Raw genomic sequence first — 9,359 nt, 5'->3', positions numbered from 1 at the left:
CCGACCGTTAGATCACTCAGATATGATGTCGTGTTGGAATTTTACGATAACGAAACGATTTTCATCTCCAGCGATAGCTAGTGTCGCTATTTGTATCTACCGCACGCGGATGCTGCCCGTGCGGATATTAAAGGGTCCACTCCGGCGCTTGCGAGTGTATATATATGCTTATCGGAAGGAATAATTTGGCGAATAATGCTTGCGGACTCTAGGGATTTGTTTTCCTCTGCAGAGTGCGAGAAATAAATCACTGAGAGCGATGAACGAGTGCATGGCCTCCAATTTGCCGCCCACTTACGTCTTCGCGGCTGTCGTGGCGTACCGCGGATTAAACTTCCTGTGATGCCGGCCAAGTTTTTATTTTCCAATTTTCCATGACTACCCGGCTGTAGTTGTAGCGATCTGTAGGCGAAACTTTCGGAGTTAACATTTAACACCATTTATGTTAAGATAAAAAATTCATGAAGCAATTAAGGTTTCATAGCTAATGAGTACATTACATGGTCGAAAGCAGGATATATGTGTGGCAAAACAAGGCTATAACAGCCTTTGCTGCAATATGCAAGTGCATCAAAATAATTGCGCCTTTTATAACGAAAGAAAACTCTGCCTTACAAAAAATGCTACTTGATCAATCAGAGTCCGAGTTTTATGATTCACTGCAAAACGTAAAAACAGTTTTATTTCACAATCAATCTGCTCACAACAAAAGTGATGCGCAGAGGTCAGTAGATATAAACAACAGTCAAGATCCACTTAAAATTTCTTGAGGTGAAGTTTCTTCCACAAACACCACTGGCCTTCGGGCATTTGCACGATGTCCTCCTCACTCCAACATGCAAGTACGGCTCACGAAATCAACTCCAGTGTCATCCGAAGCTGGTCTAGATGCACATAACCGTAACGTGTAAGGTCAAAGAGATTAAACGACCCTTCGGTATGATAAAAAGGCTCGTTCGATGATCCTGTGGGCCTTCGTATATATGTGCATAAAGGAGAGGGTTTATATTCGAGCTGCCGTTTTGTACATTCCTTCGGGTGCACCACACTAAGCCTAAATCTGTGTAGGAATGGCCATTGAACTACGTCGTCCATGCTGCCCTCGTGTAGCTCCAACCCCAATTAAAGCAACAGAGCCTGGTCGTTTTTTCCTGAACACCACCGCAGGAGACACGCGGTAGCCACACAGGTACACTTGCTTGGTGTCATAGGCGGCGGATCCTAGCGCCACAGCTGTATCATGTAGCAGTTGAATGTTTCTGATAAAAAAAATTGCACAGTGATGCTCCGTTTTCAGTCTGACGAATGAGTCTGTTCAATTGGCCCAATGCCCTTCAGTTTTCCTTTTCGCTATCCTCAGCTTCATTGATGGCTGCAGCAAGGCGTGAATAGCAGTCGTGCCTCTGTGCCGTCGCTTTTTCAAATTCACCTTTTATTTCTTCTTCTAATGATCTTATTCTGCTCGAGAGAGTGTCGGCTACCTCACTTCTAGCGATCAAGGATCCTTCTATTTGCTCTGGCGCGGTTATTTGGAGAAAGCTTCCGTTTAAAGTGTCGTGGCCTTCTCGGGCTCCCTGAGAGGGTTCCTGCTTTATAGCTTTCCTGACAGCGTTTACATCTTGCGAGATCTTGTTCAGTTGGTCGGCTCGTGCATTGCCATCGCTGAGCAACTGCTCCAGGAGTGCCCTCATTTCGCCTGTGTGCTGATCTAGGGCTTTGCTCAGAGCCGTCAAAAGTGACTCGTCATGTTGCCCAGTCTGCCCTCCGTGTTCTGAAGAAGGACGAGCTGGGAGAACTGAACAGCCAGATCTGAGGTGCTCGCACACGTTGCGGGAAAGAACAGAGGCCGAACACTTTGGGCAGTGAACAGAGTGGTGTCCACAGTCGTGCTGGAAGTGTTCGGCGATGTCTGAAGCAGCCATTACAGCAGTGCAACCGTTCTCTTCATTCCAGCAGCGGACCTGCATTCAAAGCGGTAAATGTTAGTTATTGAAATTACTAAAGGTGCAAGCAAGAAGATTAATAAAACATCAAGATGGCATGGCCTTGTCATCCCCTGTATATGACTTCGATTATTCAAATTAAAATATAAACAAAAACGCCTCCTCCACGCTTGTATAGGGCAGGAGGAAGATGCCGAACTGAAAATGACTCAAGTTATATAAAAATGACTCAAGACAGGCGCAAAAAGAATTAATAAAAGATGTGCTCACAATCAGAATCTTGACTGGAAGAGAAGGAATCATAAGTGGAATTTTACCCCATTTCCTCTGCAACGCTCAAATTGATCGCCCCTAATTTTCATCCTAAAGAGTTACCGTAAGGGCACGACGCGGTTCCATTAATCTCTTCAGCAGCCTGAGGTCCTCTTTGCAGATCACTCCACAGATATGAAAACTTCTTTATTGCATTATTTTGACGTCTATGTCATCTTATTTTTTTTTTAACACACAAGGCGTCATTTCAGCCAAGTCGAACAAACCTTCCTCACCGGTACCAGTGGTTGAGGAGTAGCAGTTCGAGTCACAGACTCGCATCTCGATCATTTTTTTATTTTCAGCGCAATTGCTTTTCGTTCTTCCAGGCACTACGTAATGGTGGTGGGATTGCATCACCACACAGTAGACCCATGAGGAAATGTTAGCAAAGTCATCACTGTTTCACTGCGTCATTGTTGTCTGTTGTTTGAATTACCCGCATGAGTCTGTGCTTGGTTTTGACGTCATGACCCTCTCGATCAATCCCGATTTTCTCGACATGCCATTGCCGATGGCTGGTTCTCCGCTGAATACGGCCCTTAATGCTTTCAAGTTAAAATTTGCCCTAAAAAGGCAGTTCTCAAGTGTGAACGCTTCAGAGACTGCATTTTTCAGGCTTGTGTTCAGGTTTTATGCTGTGCATTGGCAAGGAGTCCGATCGACGAGCCTTCAAATTTGGCATATTGCGCAACCTTGGAGCTACTGCTCTACTGAAAGTCGGGTTGAGCCGACTGAGTGCTAAATATTAGACAGCTTTAGCATGGCGTGTAGTCGGAGCCCGCACGCAGCCAATGCGCTTCCGCAAGTCGCTTTGACGGCGCCAGATGGCGCCAGGCACCGGGCAGCATTAAAGCCCCTAAAGAAACTAAAGTAGCGTCAATACGCCCTCCCTCTTCTCTCTTCCTCCCCCGCGCGCGGCCGAACGACTTTTGTTTTCTTTGTGATTTCATGTGACTGCGGTGGCCGCCTCTAGCCCGCTCCGAAGGAACTAACGCCCCTTTTCAATTGGTTGCGCTGAATTCCCGTATTTGCCGAGTTCTCTATGTCTCCGCATTAACCGTGCGTTCCGCTGCATAAATACATCGGTGACTTAGGAGAAACATTTGCATGCTTCACTGAATCGTTTAAAGGCAAAAATGAGCACGCATAGATGGATTGTTTTGGTAGAGCCGCGCGCATCGCGTCCGGGTGCGCCGAGCTTTATGCGGCGTGCTAAGTTTGATATCGAGGGTGGGGCATGCATTGAACGTGACCGTGAATCACGAGGCCGTAGAAGGAATTTGCGGTGATCTGTTTTGGTGAAGAGGAGTATGCAAACAGAACGACCGTCGCCGCCGGATCGCTGGACGTGCTACAACGGATGCACAGGTTTGACATCCGAAAAGACACCTGGAAGTAAAGGCATTCTAAATGCCCGTAGTTCAACCGATCTTCTAGTGGCTTTTGGTTTTGGTCTGCTGCAGTGTATCGCGGACAAGGTAAGACGCTTGAGGGAGTGCTCGAAATACGGTATGAAGGCCACGCTACGTGTACACTTATCTGTGCCTCCCCTGTTCTCCCGCGTGCATGAACTGTAACGATATAGACTCCCGCATAAAAATTTTCTTTGGAATAGTTACTTAGTAAGGAGAAAACCTACCTCGCAAATAACCTTCGCCTGCCAGCAATGGGATAATAAAGTATACGTAAATGTTTCATCGGCATCAGTCATTTAGTGAGAAGCAAAACCTACCTGGCTTTTAACACATCTGTCCGATAATCTTCCACATTCGTATAGTCGCTATTAGAGCACTGCACGGGCCTTAATTATTCACGCGTCCCGAGCCCGTCAACCTTTTTCGTTACGCGCCCCAACCCGGCCCGATTTTTTCGATATAGGCCCGAACCCGGCCCGCGAGGTAGACTTGCCCGGCTCAGGCTCGGAAACAGCCCGAGTACTAAATGCACATCGGCAAAGCCAAAGCCTTTTCTTATACTGATCTCATTAAAAAAAAAGAAGCGGCTACAAAGCTTTTAAAAATGGAGATAATGGAGGCGTCACTGTGGGCAACGTTAACAAAAAAAACAAACAACTGTTTTAGCATTAATAAAAGAGGTTATCACAGATTTGCTCGCATTCGTAGCCTCCTCCAAATTAGTTCGGCGTCAAGGGGAAGCGAGAACGTGGAAGTGCTGTTACAAAGTATGTGACAGGAAACGCACTACCCACTTACGATGGGCACTATCACGCATACCCACAGCTACTGGTCATATTTTGAGAGTAAACGCAAGCCAGCGCGCGCTGGCTGGTGTTTCCACCAACGGTGCTACGGTGCCTTGACGATGCATATCGGCGCGATAATTCTTTGTCTTTTTCTGTAATATATATATATATATATATATATATATATATATATATATATATATATATATATATATATATATATATATATATATATATATATAATATACACGCACGCACGTGCGCACGCGCGCGCGCGACTGCAGAATGTAACGCGTGCGATTTACGATTTCAGAGCGCAGTTTGATCTGCGCTTATAGTACTCATGTATGTCTAACTGCGGCATGCGCTCAAATTTAAGGAACTTCACTCTACAGTTAGACGTGTGCCTCGCGTCACTTACACGCTTGCGTGCGTGCAATCACGATGCGCTCAACGCAAGCGCCCTTATGTCGAGCTTACTGCGGCCATACGCTCGATCGCGAACAAACCACTGGAGAGAGTAGCTTGAAAAAAAAAAGGAAAACTCAGCATCTATTGAAAGCACGTCCCTTACTTTGCAAAGTCTGGTCGATGACGTTGCGTTAAAATTCGCCCGGCCAATTCTGTGTAGCCAAACCTTCCTCCGGCCCGCGTCGGTTTTCGATGATGGGATCGCGAAGAACCGCTTTCCACCGTCGTGACGGTTCCTGCACCCGAAGGCGCAGCAGCCCGTCACGCCGCACAGGTAGACGGCTTGAAGTTAGGTGACTGACACACGTTCCGAGCAAAACAAAAGCCGATGTTCTTCACAGCAAGCAATAGCGCAGTGCCCGCAACGACGCCTGCCGAACCTACGGTGCGCGGTTGGAGCGGACGATATGGCGTCTGCGGCCGCGAAAAGCGCGGGTTGAAAGGACTTTTGCGCGCGAAACCCTCGACCAATCGGAAGAGGCGACGGGCGCAGGAGAGGGAGAGGCGGCGCTCTGCAAAGGTTGTCATTACTTTAAAAATTTCCAGGGGCTTTAAAACTATCAACGCAACGGCGCCGTCTACATAGCTTGCACCGTCATCACATCCGGTGGACGTCGGTTTCTAGTCGGCCATGCTGCCGAACCACCGTCAGCCCGCCTCTAGCTTACCGCTGCCTATGGTAGCTCGCATCGTGTTGGTTCTCGTCCATCTGTAGATTCAGTATGGTTTTTTGCGCCACCCTTTGCTGCTCCAACCGTAACGACATTTCCAGTTGAAACAAGAGGCCGATTAACACGAACTTCGTCTGCATTCATCAGATAATCGTAGGCATGCAAGTGCGAGCTCTCCATCTTCGACTCAGTACGAATCTGCGCGAGCTGTGGCTGGCTCGCATTAAGCGCGATAATTTGGACCTCGATAACTGTAATCTCCTTGTCTGCGGAGCACACTTTGTGCAGGTAAGAGGCTTGTGTCGTCAACTAAATGTCAGCGAAACCATGGGAAGACACGGTTGCACCCTGAAGTGAACGTTGCTGTTTTCATTGACCCCATCCGATTTGTCTGACAACACAAACCTAGACTGAGACCAGCGTCGCTGCATCCTAACTACAGCTCAAGGCAAGCCGGTTCGGATCGCCACGACCGCAGCGAGCAATGGCGGCAGAGAAAGCGGCGTGCCGAGGCCGAGCTTTTCGTCTCGTAGGCGCATCGCAGACAGGCTTCTGTAGAACTCGTAGAGTGCCTCCATTGATTAGAAGGCTTTCGTCCCTTCCAATTTCACAAAGCTGCAAAGAGTACATAATATCCCCCTGGGTCACTTCAGGGAACACACCAACGCCCATCGTCGCGTCGACTCCCGGTCGCTGCGGGTACGGCCCTATATCGTCGCTAATTTTCACTTTGTGTGCTAAGCGCACGCGCGCCGATGGAACAAATACAGAGAAGTAGCCTGCGCTGAATGGTTCTTTCCTCTGTGGGGCAGGCACCGCGCCCGAAAGATAAGAAAGTAATCCAAAGCGTCCGAGGAGTGGTCGGGCACCGCAGGGCGGAGAAAGCCGAATGGCCCCGCAGCATGGCCGCAAGCGCTTGATGGGGGCGGAAGTGACGACACGTGCAAGCTATGTCTACACAGCGAAAACTCGTCTCCTCATGCGGTGGACACTCGTCCGACGATAACAGGAGCTCGCATATCCTTTTCGAAATGAGTGATTGTATACGCACGACGTCGTGTTCGCCGACCGGAAGTTCGTACACGCACGATGGATGGATGGATGGATGGATAGGAGCGCCCCCTTTGAAACGGGGTGGTGGCAATTGTCACCATGCTCAGCTTTTCTTTCTTCATTATTTTTTTTTGTTTACTGTGTTGGCAATTCTCATTAAGATTCTCCATCAACTTTGCCTACGGTTTCCTACTATTCTAACCTTATGCCACATCTCTGCTTTTCAGCCAACAATCCTCCAATCGCTTTTTGCTGACTTCCACTGCAGATTTATTTACATGACCATTGTTATCTTTAAACCCTAGGGCCTCAGAAAGAGTGACTGTGCCTGCATCGACATCCGGATGGATACCATCACATTTGATTATGAGGTGTTCAATTGTTTCCACAGATCTACCACACACTGCCCATGTGTCATCTTCTTCGTTAAATTTCTTTTTGTAGCTGCGCGTTCTAAGACAACCTGATCTAGCTTCAAAAAGTAGGGCACTGCCTCTTGAGTTATCATAGAAAAATTCTTTCCTGATCTGCCTTTTCCAGAATCTATATAGTTCTACACTATGTTTCTTTTCCATTGAATTCATCCAATTTTTAACTTCCGCGTTTTTAACCTGTCGTTTAATGCTCTTTCTTTCTCCGTCCTCATGACCGGCATACTTACTGGTTAGTTTTCTAGTTCTTTTCCGCCACTGTGAGTCAACGTTCTTTCTGTATAAATATTTAAATACCTTAGCTGCCCATCTGTTATCGTCCAATTTCCTCAGGCGTTCTTCATATAGTATTTTACTCTTAGCTTCCCGTGCCTCGAACGATGCCCAGCCCATATCCCCTTGTACTGCCTCGTTTGTGGTTTTGCCGTGGGCACCTAGTGCTAATCTTCCAACAGCTCTCTGATTTACGTCTAATCTCGACTGAACTTCTGCCCTTAAGCACAGAACCGCATTGCCGAAAGTAAGTCCCGGCACCATTATTCCTTTCCAAATACCTCTTAGTACTTCATATTTGTTGTACCCCCATAATGCCCTATGTTTCATTATCCCGGCGTCTCTTCGTCCTTTTGCCCTAAGAGCCTGTTCATGCTTTTCCGTGTATATCTGCCCTTCGTTTAGCCATATCCCGAGGTATTTGTATTCGGCCACTTTGGGTATTTCGTGGCCTTGTATTGTAAGCACCTGATCAGTTGTATCGTTAAAACTCATCACACCTGATTTAGTTGCGCTAAAACTGAATCCTAGAGCGTCTCCTTCGTCTCCACAGCAATTAACCAAAGTTTGTAAATCTTCCTGGCTATCTGCTAACAGTACAATATCGTCCGCATACATTAAACCCGGGAGTCGCTGCTCAACGCACGACGTGATACGCTTGCGCCATCTGACGAGAAAAACCAATATCAACTTTGTTTTTCCCACGGCCGGTCTCGAGGGGGGCGCGCGCCCCCCTCGAGTCCGGCCGTGGATTCTCCGTGATCGGCTCCGGCGGCGCGCCGCTGCTCTTTGCTCTATCGCGGGGGCCACGGTCCCACCGCTCCGTCCCAGCCTGTAAATGACACTCCACACACTGCAATTACGTAAAGTCCTTTAGCTCGCATTTGTGTTTTTTTTTACTTTTCTTTTTCCTAACTGCGGGCCCGAGAGGAAAGGCGGAGGGAGTGGTGAAAACTCGTCCGCTTCTACACAGCTCGTTTGAACTTGTTTGTTTACGTCAGTCTCTTTTACAAAATTGTCAGTCCAATGTTTCCAATGCTGCTACAGCCTTGCTGCTTCCGGAGCAAAATGTGTCTGTGTGCGTGCGTGCGCGCGCGCCTGTACACACGCGCGTTCCAGAATAACAAAGCCGCTAATAATCGTTCGTGGCCGCCTAGACGGAGGCGCCTCGGGCGCGACCGCGAGCGCCCGCACCCCGCGCGCGAGCGCTGCTTCGTTTTAGAAGTTTCAATGATGGGCGAAATACGAAACAAAGAAAGCAAGCGCGCACTTATGCTGCCGCTACACATGTGTAGCGGCAGCTCCCAAAGGCGATGCGCGTCGATGGCAGGCTGGACTACGGAAAGGGACGCCGAGGGCGGCTGCAGCCGCTGGCATGGGGTTCGAAGCTGCGCTGCGGGACAGGCGCACTATAACGAAGGTGGCGAGGGGGAAAACCACTTGCTTAGAAAAGCAGAAGGTGCACGAAGGTCTGCAGCACGGGGGCCGGCCAACCGGCACATATAGCTAGGTCGCTTGCCAAAAAGCGCTGCCGAATGCCGCGCGGTATCTAGCGGTGTACGACGGCTAAGGCGCTCCTCGAAGGAACCTAAAGACGGGAGGTGGCGGTGAGGGAAGGGGAATGGTTCAAACAACGTTATAACTTTAACTCTGACGTCTTGCACTCGTGAAAACCACTCAAGTTAGAAATTTCCGGACTTAAAAAGGTGCTCGTTCTCAACGCTGTATTTAGTCGCGAACAGTGTATTCGTTCTGACTCGGAAAATCCTGAACGCTTGTTTCGCGAAGTTCGCAAAGCTGTCATACTTCTCCCCTAAGCAGATCTCCATCACGGCAACGACGAAATGCCTATCATCCACGCTAAGCCATGGGCGAACTGGTCGAGGCCGTCGAGCATGGATGGGGGAGAGAAAAAAAAAAAACGCAGCACGCGACTACGTGCGGCGAGAGCGAACGCCAATTTTCGTCGCTAGACGGCGCAAGCGACCCACGACGTGCG

General features: G+C 48.7%; 1 pseudogene; it reads right to left on the bottom strand.

Annotated features, from left to right (window-relative positions):
• Window positions 1-849: 849 nt before the first annotated feature.
• Window positions 850-1,949, bottom strand: LOC149329187 (uncharacterized; annotated as a pseudogene).
• Between the last annotated feature and the right edge of the window lie 7,410 nt (window positions 1,950-9,359).

This window comes from Amblyomma mixtum, chromosome 9, assembly GCF_055824585.1.
Source record: "Amblyomma mixtum isolate Tamu chromosome 9, ASM5582458v1, whole genome shotgun sequence".
NCBI lineage: Eukaryota > Metazoa > Arthropoda > Arachnida > Ixodida > Ixodidae > Amblyomma > Amblyomma mixtum.
This window is presented reverse-complemented; position numbering and strand designations above follow the sequence as displayed.